The sequence below is a fragment of the Nomascus leucogenys genome, chromosome 7b, assembly GCF_006542625.1.
Source record: "Nomascus leucogenys isolate Asia chromosome 7b, Asia_NLE_v1, whole genome shotgun sequence".
Classification (NCBI taxonomy): Eukaryota; Metazoa; Chordata; class Mammalia; order Primates; family Hylobatidae; genus Nomascus; species Nomascus leucogenys.
Genome location: NC_044387.1, coordinates 24439172 through 24461621, shown reverse-complemented (window position 1 = coordinate 24461621; position 22450 = coordinate 24439172). Strand labels below are relative to the sequence as shown.

The 22450-nt window shown below is 32.5% G+C and overlaps 1 long non-coding RNA gene across 1 annotated transcript; it reads right to left on the bottom strand.

The window, feature by feature from the left end:
- Positions 1 to 217: 217 nt before the first annotated feature.
- LOC100605545 lies at positions 218 to 7430 on the bottom strand. Its single transcript, XR_004030845.1, has 2 exons — positions 7246 to 7430; positions 218 to 2363 (listed from the first exon to the last, which is right to left on the bottom strand). It is a non-coding gene; the product is annotated as an uncharacterized LOC100605545 (long non-coding RNA).
- Between the last annotated feature and the right edge of the window lie 15020 nt (positions 7431 to 22450).

Here is a 22450-nt window from a genome sequence, read left to right as displayed (position 1 = left end):
AAAATGGCCTTCATCAATACTCTCAGCATGCTCAGTCACTGGCCAGGAACAGCTGGAGAAAATATGGCCTGAGTGCAAAGATAGTCATACAACCAGAAAAACAGTGGCTGGGGCTGCCTGTCATCCATGCTCACTGAAGCAGGAGTTGTGAGTGGTGACCACATACAACAAATATTTCTATGAAAACAACAACAACAACAAAATAAAACAACCCAACCAAGTGAAACTCCAAAATGATAACCTTTAATGCTTATTAGGTGACATAAGTGTTAAGTTGGATATTTTATTAAATAATAATTATATATGCACATATTTATGGGCACATGAGCTTAATTTCTGTTTTTAAATTCAGAATGCTTCAATAATAACATTGCATTTTATATAATCTTGATTTTCTTTTTTAAAATCAGCTCAAAAGGAGAAGCTAAAATATTCAGCTTTAATTTCACCAGTAGATTTTTAATGTTTTGTAATCATAATGTTTAATTTGTGCTGTTCTTAGAACTTTAATTATGAAGCTAAATTGTACTAATATCCATTAGGTACTTCTTAATTGAAGGCACATCATATGTCTGATGTGGCAGTAATAATTGGTGTAATTAAATTCTAATATGCTTCAGTAGCCTGATTTTTTAAAGTGAATAAAAAGCTGATAGAAATAAGTCAGTTCTTGAAGCTGCATAGTTGTATAATACATACACGTGTTTGCATTTGTAACATGCACATTTATTCAGAAAAAACAGCTCATTAATTTATTCCAAAATAATTTCACCTGATAACCTGAAATACAGAGTAAAACAAGTTGGTCAGGTAAATATACATGTAACTTAAAAAAAAACGGTCATGTAGTTTAACCATAAGGACAATGCTTTTCTCTTTTACAAATTCTTAGTTAGGTCAAATTCTCTGAAAGTCACTACATTTCTTTGCTGTGATGTGTGTTGGGTGAAGTTACAACCTATTTGCAAATCACATCACTGGTTTGTCCAAGCAGAGGTAGATCAGACGTAAGCTCTTGTCCTGCTAAAAGTCTCCTAAAAACAGCAAGACAATATTTTACATGTTCAAAAATGCTCATTTATTTATATTCCCAAATTTTCTTTTATTCAATATAATATAGGTAATTTAAAAATAAGTAGAATATTTTTATTAAATATGTTTTATTTTTATACTTCTAGTTAAATGAATAGTGGAACATTATATATCTATTGAATGTTTTAAATTACATGGAATTAAAATATCAAAGTTAATTACATTATTATAATTTCTAAATTTCAGAAACCTTCTTTAAAATTCTTATGGTTTTATCTTAAAAATTCATATAGAAATGGTGGTCAGATGTAAACTGTGACTCTGAGCACAAATCCCAGTACTATTGCCAATTTAATTCCAATTTTTGTGTTCACACATGAAATGTAGTTTTTCTTTTATTGAGTTTTAAAAATCTGTAAGATTTACCTATCTGAATATACACGCAGGTCTAGCTTCATGTTCCTGTGACCTGTGTGGTCACACAAGGACCCGTGTACATAATGACCTCATACTCGGCCTAATGCTCTGCTGTTGCCATCTTGAAATGCTTAACACTTTGAACGAGGTACAACTTCCATTTCATTTTGCACTGGGCCCTGCAAAACACATAGACAGTCATATATGAGTCCAGTATTTTCCTACCACCAGACATTTTAATGTACTGAAGAGATAAAACTAATGATTAGAAGTTTTAAAAGAATATTTTAAAGAGTTGTTTGTTTGTTTGCTTGTTTTTTAACCCTAGATGTCTCAAGCTTGCCTTCCATTAGATAATGCAGTAAGGAACCCCCAGTTTACAACACAGGGCAGGCAGGAAGACAACCAACTCAATGGGATCTATGTCCTATGCAGTCACTACCAGCTGAGCCTTCTTTTTCTCCACTAAGGTGGTGACAGCGTTAACCCCCGTTAAAAGAACAGGTGATCTCTTAGTGGGGTTGTCTCCTTTGCTTTCTTCTCAGCCCAGGCCAACAGACTCTGCTGCTTCTCTTGCTTTGTCTCTAGTCTGTACTTGCCAGCCAGCTTACCCCGTTGAGTAGCTGTTTGGTGGTCCAAGGCCCTGGTGAACTGATTAATCACAGAAGGCACTTCTAGCTGCTTATAGAGGATGGCTCTCTGCTGCTGCAACCTAGTATAATGAGGCCATTTGACAAAGCAAGTGAGGTCCCTTTTGGGCTGGATGTTCTGTCCAATGCCAAAATGTACTGTCCAGTGCCAAATTTCTCAAACGGAAGATTCACCACTTTCATGGTCTCCTGCGTTTTCAAGACAGCAAGGGTCGGTACCACCTTCTTCCCTTTGGCCTTCTTTCGTTTTCACACCTTGGGTAGCTGGAGAAGAGAATAATAAGATCTTTAGAGAAAAATAAGTTGAAGCCAGAGGTAAAACTGAATATTGGTAATATCTTTTTGTTTTAGGGTTGCTTTCCATTTTAGAAAGTAATTCAGAGTGTTATTTTTTAAAAAGCATATATCAGAGTTCTCTAATAAATTTCAAACTTAAAAGACCATTTAATTTCATAAGAGAAGAGAAATGTTTCATGAACATATTTTAAAGGTAGGAAAACTAGAATACAATTTGGAATAAAACTAATATTTAAAGTAACCTGGAGATAGGACTCATATCTTTTAATAGAACATGCTTTCTAACAAGCCAGTGATTTTTCAAAGTTTTCTAAAACACTTTTCTCAAACCATATTTAACCTAGAAGTAGAAACAAATAAAAGGCACAAAATTAGAGTTAATTTTGTTGTAACTGGGTTGGCTCCAAAGATTATAGTTACGAAGTGATTACATTAAGCTCTACATATGCAGCATTCTAGCAAATTTCAATGCAGTAGACAAAATCTATAAATAATGTGAAACACATATTAACATGTTAAGCATAATATGCATTCATTGTCTTCAACAGAATAGTTCTGTATTAATTTTTTAAATGTTATACAATTTCACTTTAAAAACACTGAAAAATCAACATATTTCATTAGGAAAAAATTATCAATATTGCAAAATGATGAGGAAAATACCTATAGTAATAACTTCCAACTATAACAATTTTGTTTTATCTAATACTGGTCAGCTTTCCATGTGTCCAAGCATTACAGGACTTTTCATTAAGCCTAATCCTCACAAAAACATTGCTTTGAGTGATATTCCAGAGTGGTAGTCCTTTAAGGCATTAGAAAGATTTGTGAAATCACTAAAAATACTAGGGGAAATATTCAAAAAAATGACAATTGTGCCATTATTCCTCCTCCTCAAAGAGACTATCAGAACTAAAACTCTGTGCTTCATGTTCCTGTTTACTTCTGTCACTTTCAAGTCACAGAGGTATTATCAGACTTTCATCATTATATGACTCTGCTTTTCCAACAGAATCAATTACCTATCCCTTATCTCACATCTTGATAGTGATAGATCTTGAATGCTTATGTTCTGGTTAGCAAACTCTTTTTGCATTTTTAATAAAAACTTGAACTCCTGATATGTCTGGAAAATATAACCCCTTCGACAGCCCTTTCAATGGGTTGCTACTATTTTGCTCACCCCATCTTCACCTGCCTAATCATGAGGAGGTGGGGTATATACAATTTCAGTTAATTTGTAGTTATCAGTCTATTATAGTTCTTTCCTTCTGAAAACCAACAAGTAAATAAACCAACAAGCATCTCCAATAAACTTTGACAGTTTGTGGTTCGTAATGTATGTCTGCACCAAACTTTCCATTCAAATGCTTTTTCAAGCCTTTTTTGGTTTCTTTCTCTATTAAGACAGCTTTTGCTTTTGGCTTTCAAAGACATTCTCTCCATTATAAACTCTGTCATTATTCTCTATTGTGCTTACCTCAAACTGGTAACTCTTTCAAATCTTACCACTCAGTTTCTTGACCACCATGCATGTTAATAACATTTCTTCTCTATTTTAGACAGCAAATGTTTCTCAATATTTAAAAAAAAATTAAAATATCCTACTCTTTGGTCCTCTCTACCTCCCATTTCATCCAATATCACTTGTTCAAGACCTGAACTTGTACAGGTTTTTAACCTCTTGAAGACTGTCACTCTATGGACTCTCTTCTCTCTCCTCCATAGCCTTCTCATTGCTTATCTTCCCTACTTGTCCAGGAAATGATGACATGTCTCATCACTGTAATTAATCCCTTTCAAATGGCCTTTATGCCAAATTATTTTATTATATGCTGTTTCTGTGCCATGCCTTGTTTTCCAAACTTACCACAGTACAAATTTTACAATTAGTTTTCCATTACTTTATTAGTACCAATCTCTGTCTTAAAAAATAAATACAGTAAAAAATGATAATGAGTTTATTTTTTCTTATAATACTATCACTGGTGCATAATTAGAATAAATTAATCTTAAGATGATATAAGCATTTCTCCAAATGATCTTCAAATTCATTGATTTTTTTGTGATTTCAATTTCTATATTTATTGTTCCTGTTGCAATTTTTTCAGATTTCATAAGTATATATATTAACTCAGAACACATACCTCTTATCACACATATTTTTTTCATGTAATTTATCTAAATCTCATAGAAAAGGGTCCATTTGCATTTTCTCTTATTAGACTCCTGATTTCAAATAATATATTACTTATGAGTGTTTTTCTGTGCTGTAGTTATTCATTCTTACAGATATGTAACATAATTCCTTTTTCAAAGGTAAAAATTGAACTGTCTTTTGTTGAGGATTTGCTGATCTCTGTCTAAAGTTTCAAAAATAAAGAACTTTAAAAGCAAAATGTAAATTCCTTTCAAGTTTTAGTAAATTACTTCAAACTTAGTAGCTTGAACCATACATATTTATTATGTTACAGTTCTGTAGGACAGAAATCTGACTTGATCACACCATGGTAAAACCAAGATATTGCCAAGGTTGGTTTTTTCTGGGGGGGGTCTGTGGGAAGAGTTCGTTTCCTTTGGTTTTCCACAGCCCAGAGGCTGCTTGCATTCCTTTACTCACTGTCCCTTCCCCCATTCTTAAAATGAGGAATGGAGCCAGGGTGACTATGGTTAACAATATTGTATTGTATATTTCAAAATAGCTAGAAGAGAGGATTTTGAATGCTCTCACCATAAAGATATCAAAGATGTATGAAGTGAAGAATATGTTGAATATCCTGATTCAATATTTAAACAGTACATACACGTGTTGAAACATCACACTGTATCCCATAAATATGTACAATTATTATGTGTCATAAAACAAGATTTAAATTGTTTTAGAAGGCCAGTAATGGCAGCTTGTGAGCTCCCATCACCTCACTCTAACTTCTTATTTCTCCTTTTTCCACTTGTAAATGTCCTTCTGATTATTTTGGTCCCATCAGGATAATCCAGAATAACTTTCCTATCTTAATATCAACTGATTAACAACCTTAATTCAGTCTACAATTTCAATTTTCCTTTGCCATGCAACTAACATATTCACAAATTCTGGGGACTAGAAGGTGGACACCCGTTGTATTAGTTTGTTTTCACACTGCTAATAAAGACACAGCTGAGACTGGATAATTTATAAAAGAAAGAGGTTTAATTGACTAAAAGTCAATTAAAGGCATGTGAGCCCTCCTCCACATGTCTGGGGAGGCCTCAAAATCACGGTGGAAAGCGAATGAGAAGCAATGTCGCATCCCACGTGGTGGCAGGCAAGAGAGCTTGTGCAGGGGAACTCCCGTTTATAAACCCAGCAGATCTCATGAAACTTACTACCAGAAGAAAAGCATGGGGTAAACCATCCCCATGATTAAATTATCTCTACCTGACCCCATTCCTGAGACGGAATTATTACAATCCAAGGTGAAATTTGGGTGGGGACACAGCCAAATCTCATCATTCGTGGAGAGCCGTGATTCTGCCTACCACAAGTAAGATGTAAAAAGCATGGAAGGAGCTACAGCCAGAAACAATTACACCATTGGGAATTTCTAGCAGAATAAATAGCAGTTATTAACAGATAAGTTAATAGATTAAGTAAACCTAAATAATTGCCTTCATTAGCAGCGAGGCTTTTGATGGTCCATGTATCACAAATATTTAAACACAAATACATTTTTTCTCATTCCAATAACAAAAGTGTTTTTTTGTTTGTTTTGTTTTGTTTTTGAAAGTTTGGTAGGAGAGAGAGAGAGATGAGCCGATTTGACTACCCCAGGCTAGAGGATATGTAGCTGAGAGTCTATGGCTGAGTGGAGGAAAGAAAAAAAATCCCAAGCCCTGTCCAGGTTAACAGAGAGATAAAGCTGTTTCTGTTGAGATTTGATGGCCCCCATCACACCAAATTTGGGCTTCTAGCTAGCCTCAGTTCTTCAGATAACTGACCTTCCTTCCTTCCTCCCTCTTATAATAGTCTTTGTGTGTTAGAAGTGCCTTGAAATACTGGTTCAGAAAATGTGGCACAAAATAGAAAGGCTTGCTCACTCCACATCTTGACCTGATCATTTCCTGAACATGATTGTTTGAGGTGGATGACTCTTTGCTCCTCTTTGGCTGATCTGCAGGAATAATATTGGGAATAAGCAAAGCTCCTTTGGACTCCAGAGGGTGGTGGTCAGGAAGTGGGCCATTGAGAACCTAGGTAGAAATACAGGCCCGATTATTGGAGTAGTTTGCTTTCTAATGTTTAAAATATTTATACATGTTATGTGGGCCTCTATTTCCACTCTTGTCTTAGAGCCCACACGTATTATGGAGGGCCTAGCAGTGTTTCTGGAGTTTTTGGTACTATACCTTTTTCAAGATAAAGTAAAAAACATTTATGGATATGTGTAGATTCCAGTGCCAAATTCCTTTCTCAGACACTGTTTCTAGTATAACATGCTAATATGTGACCCCTGCTTCACTGAGGGATTTTTAGAGAATCTATCCCAGTTTACTTAGTTCAACCCCAAGACCTACTTTTCTTTTAAATGCAGTGAATAAAGGGTGAGTTACTTAGTCATTCCGGTTTAATTTAATCCTACTATCATCTGCCAATATGGTATTGATACTGTTTCCTGTTTCTAGATTGTTGCTAGAAGTATTTTGTAATATTTATTCTTGATATATGTTTGTTACTTTAACGGGAATACATAGGCTATAAATAGTCCCCTTGCCTCTCACAAGTTAGACAGTCCTGCCCAGAATGCCCTACTGAAGAGTTGTAGCAGATCACCCTGTTCCTCCTTAACCTCTCTGTGCCTCATGTGCTCACCTGTAAAATAGTGATCACAGTAACACCCATCTTGTGATGATGTAGAGGATTAAAGAAGCTAATTAGGGGAGGCCAACCATGATGGCTTATGCCTGTAATTCCAGCACTTTGGGAGGCTGAGGTGGGCAAATCAATTGAAGTCGGGAGTTCGAGACCAGCCTGGCCAACATGGTGAAACCTACCTCTCCTAAAAAAAAAAAAAAAGCCAATTAGGGTGGAAACACTTAGAACAGGGTGTTCATAGGTTGTCACCCTCTTGAAGCAATTGTTAGACACTATTTTAAAAATGTTTTGCTTCTGAGTGAAATGTTGCATTTTATTTTACTAGAAGATTCTTATGTAGTTTAAGTACATTTTACACTATTATCAAAGAGCATGAGCGAAATATTTAGGAAAGATGGGACCATATTTCTATTATTTGTGACGTAGCCACAAAAAAATCAGGTAGATGAATTTGTATCAAGTTTTTGTACCAATTTCATATCTAAAATTTCAAAGAATTTTATTGCAACAAACTCTCTTATCATTAACTCAAAAAAATGCTCTGTTTTAAATTGACTTCATTCCATAAGTCTCTACACTACTAATTTGGCCAGAAGTTATTTTCAATCCTAATTGGGAGCAACAAAGATCCACATGATATCCTTTCAATTTACGATGTTGAAGAAAGTCGAATTGTAATAATTTGAGTGTGCAGTCAAAGCAATTTTCAATACTATGTATCTCTGTAGAAACAAGTGAGAATGTCTTGGTTAACTATTTAAGTGGCTTGAATATGGCAATTAAAATTTCATCTAAGCTCATTTTGATGAATCTTGTAAGGTAACATTTATTTCTTAAGCTCTGAACATCATCAGTTCTGTTGATTTTTATGGGAAGTTTTCAAGGTCATTTTCAGAGATCTATGACAAAATGACATTATTTGAGAAAAAAAAAGAAGAAATAACTCGAAGTTTAAAGCATTAGGCTATTCCTTAAGCCCCAAATTTTCTCCCTTTACAAAAACAAATGAAATGCGAAACAAACAAACAAACAAACCATCAAAAATACCTTTAATCACTGTTGGTGGGAATGAAAATTAGTCTGACCATTGTGGAAGACAGTGTGGAGATTCCTCATGGATCTAGAATCAGAAGTACCATGACCCAGTAGTCTTATTACGTGGTATATACCCAAAGGAATATAAATCATTATATTATAAAGACATATGAACACATATGTTTATTGCAGCACCATTTATTAGAGCAAAGACATGGAACCAACCCACATGCCCATCAGTAATAGACTAGATAAAGAAAATGTGGTACATATACACCATAGAATACTATGCAGCCGTATAAAGAGCTAGATCATATCCTTTGTAGGAACATGGAAACCACTATCCTCAGCAAACTAACACAGGAACAGAAAACCAAACACCACATGTTCTCACTCATAAGTGAGAGTTGAACAACGAGAACACATTGACACAGGGAGGGGAGCAACACACAGTGGGGCCTGTTGGGGGGTGGGGGGAAAGGGGAGGGAGAGCATTAGGACTGATACCTAATACATGTGGCTTAAAACCTAGATGACGGTTTGATAGGGGCAGCAAACCACCATGGCACATGTACACCTATGTAACAAACCTGCACATTCTGCACATGTATCCCAGAAATTAAAGTAAAATAAAATAAAATAATAAAAACAACAAAATGTACCTTGAATCTCCAAAATAAGTTAAGACAAATGGTTAAAATTGAGCATGCTTTTATTAGAAGAAGAAAATGTCATTGAAAATATAATAGATAATTTATAGATGGGAACATATGTAAAAACGTACAAGTAAGTACTTAGATCTGCTAGATAAAGTGAATCCCAAATGATAAGGTTATAAAAATAATTTTTTTTGTGTGGAATATGTGTATTCAATGAGAAAATGTTGCAAAAGTCAATCATACAGATTGGTAACTTTTATGTTTATTTTTCAAAAGCAGCTCAAAATAGTTCTTCAGTTTCTGTAACACCACAGTGTCCTAATTTAGCTCCTAAAATTTTGTCACAAAATTTTAAATTCACTTGCAAATTGATCTTCATTTAATCTTCCTCTAGGTGTGGAAGCTAAATCAGAGATCTGCATGAACTGCCTTTTACTCTTTCATGCTATACATTCTCCCTAGGTAATTTTGATCACATCTTTTCCATCATCATTTCTACTTGAAGACTAATTAATACAGGTAGAACAAATTTCAACTTCTAGACCTATATGCTTTCCAGATATCTCAAATAAAAGATAAAATTTGGGGAGATATACTATGTTCATGATTTTGAAGTAGTCAAGACTGTGTGATATTGTCCTCAAGAAAGACTAAATAGATCAACAGAACAGAATAGAAAATACAAAAACAGATTTACACATATAGTTAATATATTTTTTTAAAAAAAAAAAGCAAGTCAATTCATTAGGGAAAGTATCAGTTTTGAAGAAATGGAAGAGTTTTCACAAGAAGAAATGTAAAACAGTTGGGTATTTATAAGCAATAGAAAAACAAATTTGATTCATAGCTTGCAAAATATATAAACATTAATAAAAAGCCAACCTGAATATGTTGAAATCCTAGATATAAACATAAATCTCTGTGACCTTAGTTGAAGCAAATAAGTGCTGTATATGACATTAAACATTTAATTTGTAAAATAAAATATTAACTTGAACTTCTTCAAAAGTGAAAATTTTTACTCTTTTTTTAAAATTATTATACTTTAAGTTCTGGGATACATGTGCAGAACATGCGGGTTTGTTACATAGTTATACACATGCCATGGTGGTTTGCTGCACCCTTCAACCCATCATCTACTTTAGTTATTTCTCCTAATGCTATCCCTCCCCAAGCCCCCCACCCCCTGACAGGCCCCAGTATGTGATGTTCCCCTCCCTGTGTACATGTATTCTCATTGTTCAGCTCCCAGTTATGAGTTAGAACATGTGGTGTTTGGTTTTCTGTTCCTGTGTTAGTTTGCTGAGAATGATGGTTTCCAGCTTTATCCATGTCCCTGCAAAGGACATGAACTCATCCTTTTTTATGGCTGCATAGTGTTCCATGGTGTATATGTGCCACATTTTCTTTATCCAGTCTATCACTGATGGGCATTTGTGTTGGTTCCAAGTCTTTGCTATTGTGAACAGTGCTGCAGTAAACATACGTGTGCATGTGTCTTTATAGTAGAATGATTCATAATCCTTTTTCTATGTAGTAATGGGATTGCTAGGTCAAATGGTATTTCTGGTTCTAGATCCTTGAAGAATCACCACACTGTCTTCCACAATGGTTGAACTAATTCACACTTTCACCAACAGTGTAAAAGTGTTCCTATTTCTCCACATTCTCTCCAGCATCTGTTGTTTTCTGACTTTTTAATGATCACCATTCTAACTAGAGTGAGATGGTATCTCATTGTGGTTTTGATTTGCATTTCCCTAATGACCAGTGATAATGAGCTTTTTTTTCACATGTTTTTTGGCCGCATAAATGTCTTCTTTTGAGAAGTGTCTGTTGATATCCTTTGACCACTTTTCGATGGGGTTGTTTGTATTTTTTCTTGTAAATTTGTTTAAGTTCTTTGTAGATTCTGGATATTAACCCTTTGTCAGATGGATGGATTGCAAAAATTTTCTCCCATTCTGTAGGTTGCCTGTTCACTCTGATGATAGTTTGTTTTGCTGGGTAGAAGCTCTTTAGTTTAATTAGATTCCATTCATCAATTTTGGCTTTTGTTGCCATTGCATTTGGTGTTGTAGTTATGAAGATTTTGCCCATGCCTATGTCCTGAATGGTATTCCCTAGGTTTTCTGCTAGGGTTTTCATAGTTTTAGGTCTTATGTTTAAGTCTTTAATCCATCTTGAGTGAATTTTTGTGTAAGATGTAAGGAAGGGGTCCAGTTTCAGTTTTCCACTAGCCAGTTTTCCCAATACCATTTATTAAATAGGAAATCCTTTCCCCATTGCTTGTTTTTGTCAGGTTTGTCAAAGATCAGATGGCTGTAGATGTGTGTCATTATTTCTGAGGCCTCTATTCTGTTGCATTGGTCTACATATCTGTTTTGGTACTAGTACCATGCTGTTTTGGTTGCTGTAGCCTTGTAGTATATTTTGAAGTCAGGTAGCATGATGCCTCCAGCTTTGTTCTTTTTGCTTAGGATTGTCTTGGCTATACAACCTCTTTTTTGGTTTTATATGAAATTTAAAGTAGGTTTTTCTAATTCTGTGAAGAAAGTCAATGGTAGCTTGATGGGGATAGCATTGAAACTATAAATTACTTTGGCAGGATGGACATTTTCATATTGATTCTTCCTATTCTTGAGCATGGAATAGTTTGCCATTTGTTTGTGTCCTCTCCTATTTCCTTGAGCAGTGGTTTGTAGTTCTCCTTGAGGAGATCCTTCACATCCCTTGTAAGTTGTTTTCCTAGGTATTTTATTCTCTTTGTAGCAATTGTGGATGGGAGTTCACTCATGATTTGGCTCTCTGTCTGTTGTTGGTGTATAGGAATGCTTGTTATTTTTGCATATTGATTTTGAATCCTGAGATTTTGCTGAAGTTGCTTATCAGCTTAAGGAGATTTTGGGCTGAGAGGATGGGGTTTTCTAAATATACAATCTTGTTATCTGCAAACAGAGACAATTTGACTTCCTGTCTTCCTATTTGAATACTCTTTATTGCTTTCCCTTGCCTGATTGCCTTGGACAGAACTTTCAATACTATGCTTAATAGGAGTGGAAAAGGGCATTTAAAAATAATTTTTTAAAAAGCCATGAATTGAGAAAACATTTGAATAGCATATATCTTATTGGCCAAGAAAGTTTATCTCATCAGGACTAATGTTTGTTTTTAGAACTGGCACTTGGCTGGCTTTTGGAAGATAACCTGTGGGCCCTTAATATATACTGCCTGATGACAGTGTTTCTATACATCTTTGGCTTTAGAGTACAGTGCACAACTGGTTTTCAGTGTCTGAGGCCTTGGACCATGCTGTGCTCATTTGAACAGGTAAGTTTATCCTAACAATATAATTTACAGTGAATGGCTGATTTTGCTCTGACAGATGCTGTAGTCTGAGTAGCTGAAATCACTCGTATAGGCACCACCCTACATGACTGATGCCCAGTAAAAACCCTGGAGACCAAAACTTAAATGAGCTTCTCTGATTGACAACAGTTCAATGTGCTGTCAAATATTGTTGCTGGGAGAATTACGTGTGTTCTTGTGGGATTCCACTGGGAGGTGACACCTGAAAGCTTGTACCTGATATCTTCTACATTTCTCCCCATGGGGTTTTTTTCCTTTGTTGATTTTAATCTGTGTCTTTTCATTGTAGTAAACTGTAACTATGAATGTAACATCTTTTCTAAGACCTGTGCATCATTATAGTTAATCTTTGGGCCTAAGGGTGTCGTAAGGAGCCCCAACACACTAATAAATTACTTTCATAAAGAATACATAAAAGCTGTCAAAAATCAAAAGTAAAACAAATCACGCAATTTTTTAAAAGGCAAAGGATTGAAAAAGATGTCATGATAGAAGACATGGATGACAAATAAGTATATCAAAAGATTTTAACATCTGTAGTCATTAAAGAATTGAAAACCACAAAGAAATACTACTGATAGTTATTACAACGTCCAAAGTGAAAAAAAAGATTGACCCTACCAGGTATAGGCAACAAAATGGAGGAACTGAAACTTTAATATACTTTCGATTGACAACCACTTTGTAAAATAGATTGACAGCTTCTTAAAAAAGTAAACCTACACTTACCACTTAATCTAGTCATTTATCTTCTAGATATTTCCCCCTTGAAAAATAGCTAAAACCTGGTCATGACTCAAATATTCATTAACAAGTAATTTGTGATATATACATACAGCAAAATCATGCTCAGCAATAAAAAGGTTCGACTACTGACACATGAACAACATGAATGAATTTCAAAAGAATTTTGCTGTAAAGCAAAAATGCCAGCCAAAAAATAGCGCACCTTATGTGATTCCATTTATATAAAACTTTTGAATGCACCAAAATACAATATACAGTAATATACAATACTGAAAGATGGTCAGCAGTTGTCAAGCTATGATGCTTATTAGGAGAGTCAATAATTGCAAAAGGGGATTATTAAAAGTAGTCATGAGGAAACATTTTGTGGATTTATATGTTCACTATCTTGACAATAATAATGATCTCATGGATGTATAAATATGTCAGAGCATATCTAATAATTTATCTTACATATTTTTGGCTTTTAATATGTTAATTATAGCTCAAATTTCTTAAAAACTCATTGGACTCTATCTGTAGTGCGTGTGTGTTTAGTTTTAAGTAAAGTGCAGCTAAATTTTTCACCACCATTGCAATTTTCAAACATACTTTCACTTACAGAATAGCATACTGAAAATTAACACATGCTTTTATAATTATAAATAAAATAGTAATATATCATTTTTGCTGAAATAAATGCTAACCAATTACAAGGAATTTATTAGTTTTTATTTTAGTTACCTATGTAACTAAAATATGTATTAGCATCTAAGCCTCAAAGATTCACTATATAATTGTGTAAATTAGTAGTAGGGTTACCTGAATCTGGCTTAATAATCAATTAATCAGTATTTATCTTTAAACATTTTTTCCTTTATGAACTGTGTCACACTTTTAAAGAGCCCTTCTTACATTACAAGCATATATAAAATATATTCTTATACTATTTTAGAATAATTTCAGAAGTTAGATTGTTTTTTAGTTTTTAGTGTTTTCATTGATACCAAATTTATTTTTATGTACATAAATGTATGATTTTAAGTCAGATTATTTCAAAGTGGTATCCCTGCAATTATCTGAACAAAATTTTTAAGTAGTCACGTCGACTTTTTTTTTTAAAGTTAGTTTTAAGCTATTTGATGGCATATGGATCTACTTCACTAAAGTTGCATTTTTGTGTGTAATTCTTTAATCCATCTGGAGATATTTTGGTTGTTTTTCAATCAGCCAGTTAAACCAGAAAGAAAAGTCTTACCAAAAAGTTTCCACTTAGAAAATTTAATAGCCAAAAAAAATTAATATATGCAAGAATGAGCAAAAACATATTGATAAAAGTTATACATCATATTTTTATTGGAATATTTCATAATCAAATGTTTCACATGGTTAAAGAACTACAAATTCATTCAATGTAAATAAAAACTTCATGGGAAATGTATAATATATGAGGCATTATTTGATATCTGAAAAAATTAGATAGAAAATAAATGCTTAAAAACTTCTAGAAGGTAATACAGCAAAATATTTATCAGCTTAGGCTAACAAATGATATAAACATGATTAAAAAAGAGCTAAACTTAAATAAAAATATTAAGTTGATGACAAAGTGTAAAACACCATTCTTCAAAATCTGCAATTACAAATAGGAAAGTGCTAATAGGAGAAAAAATAAGATGTTTATAATGCAAAAAGTATTAACATTCAAAACTGTTGATAATATAAAGAAAGATATTAAATGGAAAAGTATACCAGTAGTAGAGTAGCCTAAATATAAGGCAATTTGAAGGAAGAAAAGAGGAATCATGAATAGGTTTATCAATCCTGATTCCATCTCACCAGTGATTAGACTGGTAAATAAGAAAATGTATGATAATACCAAGGGTAATAAAGATATGTTTCATTTACATTTACAGTGCTGGTAAACATACACTGTACAACCACTTTGCAGAAAATACGGAAGTATCTAAAATGTGAAAATGCACAGTTGCTCTTGATCCAGCAAGGGTACCTCTGAGTATATACTGTGGAAAAATTCTCACACATGCATACACAGTGAAACATGTAAGAGTGCTTATAGCAGCATTGTTGGGATTTTTTTTTTAATCCTAGATTTGACCTATATATCCATCAGTAGAGAATCAAAATATAATTCAAGCTATTGTTATACAGTGGGATATAGTACATCACTGATAATTAACGCAAATTAATATTATGAACCACCCAAGTTTGAATCAAATATTAGGTAATGGTATAATGAAATTATAAAACTATTTAGAGTTAAAAACAGGCAAAAATATCACATTTATTTTAGAACTCATAATTGAATATTGGAAGAAAGTAAAAATGCATAGGAATCATAAACATAAAACACAGGAAAAATAAATGAAACATAGGCAGGTGATTGCCTGCAGAGCAAGAAAGTAGAGTTTATTAAGGAGGGCAGTATAGGAACTCTTTAAGATATTTTAGGATAAGAAGTGGTTTTGTGAATTTGAATTCATTAAATAACACTTTCTATTTTGTTTTGTTATTTATCATTTAACATTTTCTTAAAAATATAAAGAATTTTCATAAGTATTTTTAAACCAGAAGACAAATAAGTGGAATGAAACATCTAAATGTCAAATTCCGGTGCGTACTTCCTATTAATTTCTAAGCAGGGACACCTGGCAAGTAGAAATAACTCTGAGGATATGATGGGATTTTGAATTTTTAGACACTTCTGTAAAGTTATTTGGCAAGCAATAATAATAGCTACCACTTATTTATCAAGTGTTTACTAATGTACAAAGCACTGCCATGTATGCTTTATTACTTCTATCCCATTTAGTATTCAAATCAACATGATGTCTATTTTTGTTCTGTTTTAAAAATAAAGAAGCTAACATGTCCAAGCCACATATTTAGTAAGTACTAGAACTACACAAAACAAGACAGAAACATTTCAGTGGTTTATCCTACTGTCTACTTCCTAAAGCAAAATCATAAATTTACAGTAACTGATCCAAATACATTTCCAGAGTTGCTTTAGCTTTCACAGTGTTGGCCAGCACAATGTGTTTTTTGTTTGTTTGTTTGCTTGCTTGCTTGCTTGCTTGCTTGTTTTTTAATTGAGAACATTGCCCATAGTTGACTATTTCAATATTTAATTTTCCAATCTTGTATTTTTGGTTTATCTTGATAAACATCAAATAAGATGGAGGCAGTTTACACTGAATAGACTTAAGAAGCTGACCTTTACAAACAAAGTTCAGATGCTTCATTTTACCACAATTTCTCCACTGCTTAGTTTTATTACACCTAGTCCATATCACACATTTGGGTTACTTGCCTGGCTCCTCTACGACAGAAAAGAAGGAAAGGAGAAAGGAAGCAAAAGAGAATAAAGAACCTAAATAAGTGCTATTCATCTATTCACAGCTGTTTCAAAAAATTAAGTAAATGTTTTCTTCAGTATTCTCAGTCAAATCTTGCTTCATATTTATTATAAATATCCTGAAGGAGTCATACCAATATATGTATGCAAATGCAAATGCTATGCACAATACTTTCTTTTTGTATAAGGGCTTTCATGACTATTGTATTAATAGCACATTTAATAATATTTCAATAGGTTAAAATTATGTCATATGTTTTCTTACAAATTTTTGTCATTTTTTAGACTTAATGCTACAGCACAGAAAATAAATATTATTATGAAAGCTTGTTTGTAAAAAATTTCAGTAATTTTATATCTTTTTGGTAAGATTAGTGGCTTCTATTGTATATATTTACAGTGGATATCAATATTGATATTGATATCTAATATTCTTAATAGCTCCAGCTTGAACTATGAATGGTAGATGACTATGTTCTGTACGTACACCAATATGAGTTTTTTTATGTTAAAGATTTTACTAGAATCCTTAAATAAACCATAATCATCTAATATGATTTTCTGCTGGAATTTATATAATTTATTATCATAAATATATGTTGAATTGGTCAGATAAAAATTTTAACTTCTATAAATCTTAATATGTAAAAATATAGTCTTCTTCAACAAATTGACATTCCAAATTGGTTTAGAATATCCTTAAATAATTACAGTTTTATTTTCAAATAAGCTAATTTTGCAAATTGTTATTATTTTTAACTTTTGTGTTTTGTTTTTTGTTTGTTTTTATGTCTTCCCCAAATGTCCTCTTTTTCATGCAAATGTAGAGAAGGTAGACACCTAGAATTCCATCCTAGAGTTAAGATATGACAATAAACTTTGATTTTGTAAATGCATTTTATGCTGACCTAATAGAAGATGAAAAGTGGAAAAATTTGCACAATGAGTTCAAGAACTCTGAGGAAAAGTATTCAAACAGTCTAGTTAATAAAACCTTATTAAGTTAAGTGGAAATTTCATACCAAACAAGGCTGCACAGCTTGGAAAAGCCCTGCACTTAAAATTAACTTCAGCCCATGACGTACTGAGGCTCTTGACTCAAGTACAGGCACACGGGCTGGCTATGATTTGGAGAAACATGGTAAATCGTATGAATTTTAGCTGATAGCTTTAATTTCATCGTTCATGTGCGGAGGACATAGGGTGAAATCTGCCCCAAGAAGACCTCGAGAAAATATATGTGTGTCCGGATACAGACCTGATGTGACAAAAAGAAGCAATAACCGGAAAGACTGACTCTCTCTGCTTATCATTTAGAACGATCAAAATAACTTTGAAATGAAAAAATTCTAGGGGTTTTGAAATTATTAAACTGGCATGTACATATTAAAAGGGAGCTAATAAGGAATTTACTACTAATAGGGTATGGAGGAAAGCAGACCCAAAGTTCTAATTAATGTTTTAAAATGATGGTATCCATTTGCCGGTTTTAAGATAAGTCCATACTGCTGAAAATTGCTCTATGTTTCTTATCAAATTTATCTATATCAGCATTCTTTCTAAATTTAATTACTTCTAAATTTAATTACAATTTTTAAATTCCATTATACAAGTTATCTCACATTTGACTATTTGTTACTTTTTTTTTCTCATCTTAAAATATTACTTCTGTACCTGTCAAACTATATACAGTCCAGTTCCTATTCCAATTATGGTTATAATACTATAGGTAATTGTGGTACAATTAATTAATTAACAAAGTATAGCAAAAAGTCAATATAACTTTAAAAAATTATGTATAATTGTGATCAATATGATGTTTTTAAATATGTTCAACTATTTATATTATTTTCCTTCTCAAAGAATTATCAGAATGCTGAACACATAAAATAAACATTGAATAAATTAAAAATAATTTTTCGTTGTAAACAATCTAAGTAATTTAAGTACAGTTCCTATTTAGACTTAACCACAACACTTTGAAAAACTTGACAGAATTCATTGATTTTTTTAAATTTAAAATTAATACATATTACACAATTGGTAATATGTATTTTTACTTTGAACACGAGTGCATTTTAAATTGAGCTTCTTTGAAATATAATTCACATATAAAAATTTCAGAAAATTTTAAGGACCTTTTTCATTTCTTTTTAATAACCCTTTGATTAGGATTTCAGTCTGCATACAAATTTGTCATGATTTTAGCTGATACTCATTCAGGAAACTATTTTAATAGATCATTACCTTTCCTTATCTCTCAATGTCATTAGATATATACATTTTAATCTTAATTTCTAGGACAAATATACATATCTTTTTCTGATTATATGCCTCTAAGTTTAATAAAAAATTCTTGATGCAACCAGTGGACTCAACACTTCTCCTTACTTTGCATTTATAAAAATAGGCTTATAGCAGTTTTTTCTCCCAATTAAAGTATAAATACTTAATTTTTACTTTTAATTTTTAAATTTTATTCAATATTATGTTTATAAAATGACTTCTGGAAAAACATGTTTATTTTCTATCATTTATTATGTCATAATTGAGAGAAGCAAGAACCCAAATTCATTTAATTATAACACATAAAACTGAATAAATAGAGATGACAGATATGCGTTCTTTGTTTTTACATATCTGTTGTAAACCATGTTACTCAGATTATTTCACTTCTTTGAAGTTTTCAAATAAAAGCAATTACCATACCTATGTGGAATATATTTTAATAGTAATTCATTTTAATAAAAGTTATATATTTATAGGAGGTCAAAATAGCAATTTCAATTTATGAAATGTTGAATTTTTAATCTTATCGACATATCTTCTGGCGGCAAATTGTAGAAGTATTTGAATAACAACAGAAATTGCCAGTGGAGAGAAAGTCAGATATGAAACTTCCGTGAGAAAACTGTGTTTATGAGTAACTGAAAATCCTTGTATTAGGACCAAGCTCCCACCTACTTGTTCTTGTAGATACTCTGTCTAGATACAGATACAGATAGATAGAGATACACATATAGACATAGACATAGATACAACTACAGTTACATAGAAAAATGAAATATTATAAGATATCCTGAAATATATATAATATGTTAATGTCTAGCATTGTTTTAAAAGTTAGTTGTTTAACCAATCAAAGCAGAAACAACTTAAACAGAATTTATAAAAATTCATCAAATTTAATAATGTTGTCTATTCGAAGATAGGGACTTTTTTCTTTTTAAACAATTAAATGAGAAAGCAACTATTGGCAAATTCAAATTCCCCTTCTTATCAAAGTACGTATTTTGAATTTTTATTGTTTAAAACCATATAGAATTTGAATTAATAGCTATCTTAGTAAGGAAATATCTTTCCTCAAGACTACAATGTGGTATCTTGCATAGCAAATTACCAAATAAACACAGTGGCTGCTGATAAATTTTTACCTAATTATTCAATATGTTTCCCTTGAAAGACGAATGATTAAATGAATTAAACAACAGTTAAACAATTAGATTCAGTATGATTATTATGTGCATACTGTACATACTTTTGTATTTTCAAGGTCAATCATTGCATAGAAAGAAATTTATTTTTTAAGAAGTTAAAAATGTAGCACTTAATCTTGAATAAATTTGTTAATAACTAGGGCACATTAAAATATGCCTCAAAGGTAGTAAAATTACATTTTAACATTTATACAAGAGGTTGTCTAGAATATCACAAAAGAAAAATAACCTAAAAATAAAAACTTTCCAAAAACAAAGACTCAAAAGCAACCCAAAACTGTTACAACAATAAAAATAATGTTACAATATTTGTTTCTATTTTAATTGAAAAAAGCAAAAGCAGATTTAGTTGTTACTCTAAATAGATACTTTATTGTTGATTTTTCTAGATTTAATAGATTCAATAGTTTGAACTTAAAACCATATTTCTCAATTTTACTCTAATTTTCTAACCTCAAACTTAAAACACATCATTTCCCTCTTTATTTTCCCACCAACCACACACACTAGCCACATCATTCTATTTGTATTTACCTCATTCTTTTTCACGTACTCTTTGTGTATGATTCTGCTCTGCCATTTTTTAGAATATCTTTTCTCAATTTTTCATCTATATTAAGTATTGTTTTAATATATAGTGTATTAATAGAAAAGCTAAGGTATAGTAAGGTGAACAGATCAGAAGACAATTGTCATTGAAAAGATACAGTTTCCAAGAGAAGGGAGCATGTCATGCCAGGCAAGACTACAGGGAAGAACTCAGGTCCATCGGGAAACAGAGAGAGAAGGAGGAATTCAGGAGCAAGACCCTAGATTGTGGTGTTTGCAGGAAAAAACCAAGCAGGGTAAACAAGCTTAGGACCCGCTCGTTTGAATAATTTCAGTGGGCTCTGGGGCATAAGAGCTGTCCCTGGTTGTCTGGTTTTTGGCCCTAGTGTGATTAGGACAGAAGCACAGTGGCCTGGAGTATGAGAGCCAGAGTATGTGTTTGGGAATTGGTTAGTTTGTATTTGTAAAGCCCATCTTCACGAATTCAGGGGAGACTTCGTAGCCAGAAGCTGAGGCAAGGTGACTCCAGCATACTATCCATCTTCAAGAACAAGATGTGTCTGAGTTGCTGTATGTTATAAAGTTTCGATGTCTAATAGAGCAAATCTTTCATCCTGTTGGTCCTCTTTGATTTAATTTGCTTTTTTTTTTCTCTCTCTAAGTACTGTTCTCGGAATAATCCAATCTGATATGTGTGTCACTATTCCAAGGAATGAGTAGATTACACTTTATTTTTCTGCTTCTTGTGAACATTAATTTGTTCAGTTTTCTGAAATTTTCAATGCTATTGTTATTTTTTTTAATTAACAACGCTATTGTGCTTATTGTGTACTTGTCGCCAGAAACACATGAGCTAAGAGATCTCTGGAAATGGAATTCCTGGGTCACAGGGTTGGCACATGCTCTACATTATTAGATAATGTTAAATTGTTATATAATGTAATCACATTAATTTGTATGCCAATAAGTAGTATATAAAAGTTTGAATTGCTCTACATCCAAGCTCACGCAAAAATAAATGCAGTCTAAAAATTTATAATGTTATATATATGAAATTATATTTTGGGCTGGGCCCAGTGGTTCGTGCCTGTAATCCCAGCACTTTGGGAGGCCAAGGTGGGCAGATCAACGGAGGTCAGGAGTTCAAGAGCAGCCTGGCCAACATGGGGAAACCCCGTCTCTACTAAAAATACAAAAATTAGCTGGGTGTGGTGGTGCATGCCTGTAATCCCAGTTATTTGAGAGGCCGAGGCAGGAGAATAGCTTGAATCCAGGAGGTGGATGTTGCAATGAGCTGAGATTGTGCCACTGCACTCCAGCCTGAGTGAAAGAGTGAGACTCCCTCTCAAAAAAAAAAAAAAAAGAAATTGTATTTTGTTGTTTTACAGTTTTAATTTGAATTAATAATGAACTTTGGTACCATTTCATATATTTTAACTTTTTTATTATTTAAAAAGTCTGCTTATGTATTTTCCTATTTTAATTTTTATGACTTTTTCTAAATCTTAACAGAAATTAATTATATCATGAATTTTAATAGATTGTTATATACTTGCAAATGTTGCCATGCTGTTTATGATGATTTTTCATTTTACCAGTGGTAATTTAGAAGGAACAGATACGCTTCATATGAGTGTGACCAAACTTACAAATCATCTTGCTCCAGTCAGTTTTTGTGCTGGTTTGAAAATTTTTTTCATACTCTGAGATTCAGGCTAAATTGCTTTTAAAATTTTAAAGCTTTGTGTTTCACATTTATATTCTTGATGAGATGTAGAGTGAGAATGAGATACATTGTCTTTTTATTATAAACAATCTTGCTTTAGTAGCTACTAAAGTTTACTTTTGAAATTGTATTTCTTAAATATTTCTGTTAATTATAGATAATTGATTTTGTATTATATTTTATATCTATTAACTTTGCTCATTTAGTAATTCTAATAATCCTAGGCATTCTTCACAATGCATTGTAAGATAATATATACATT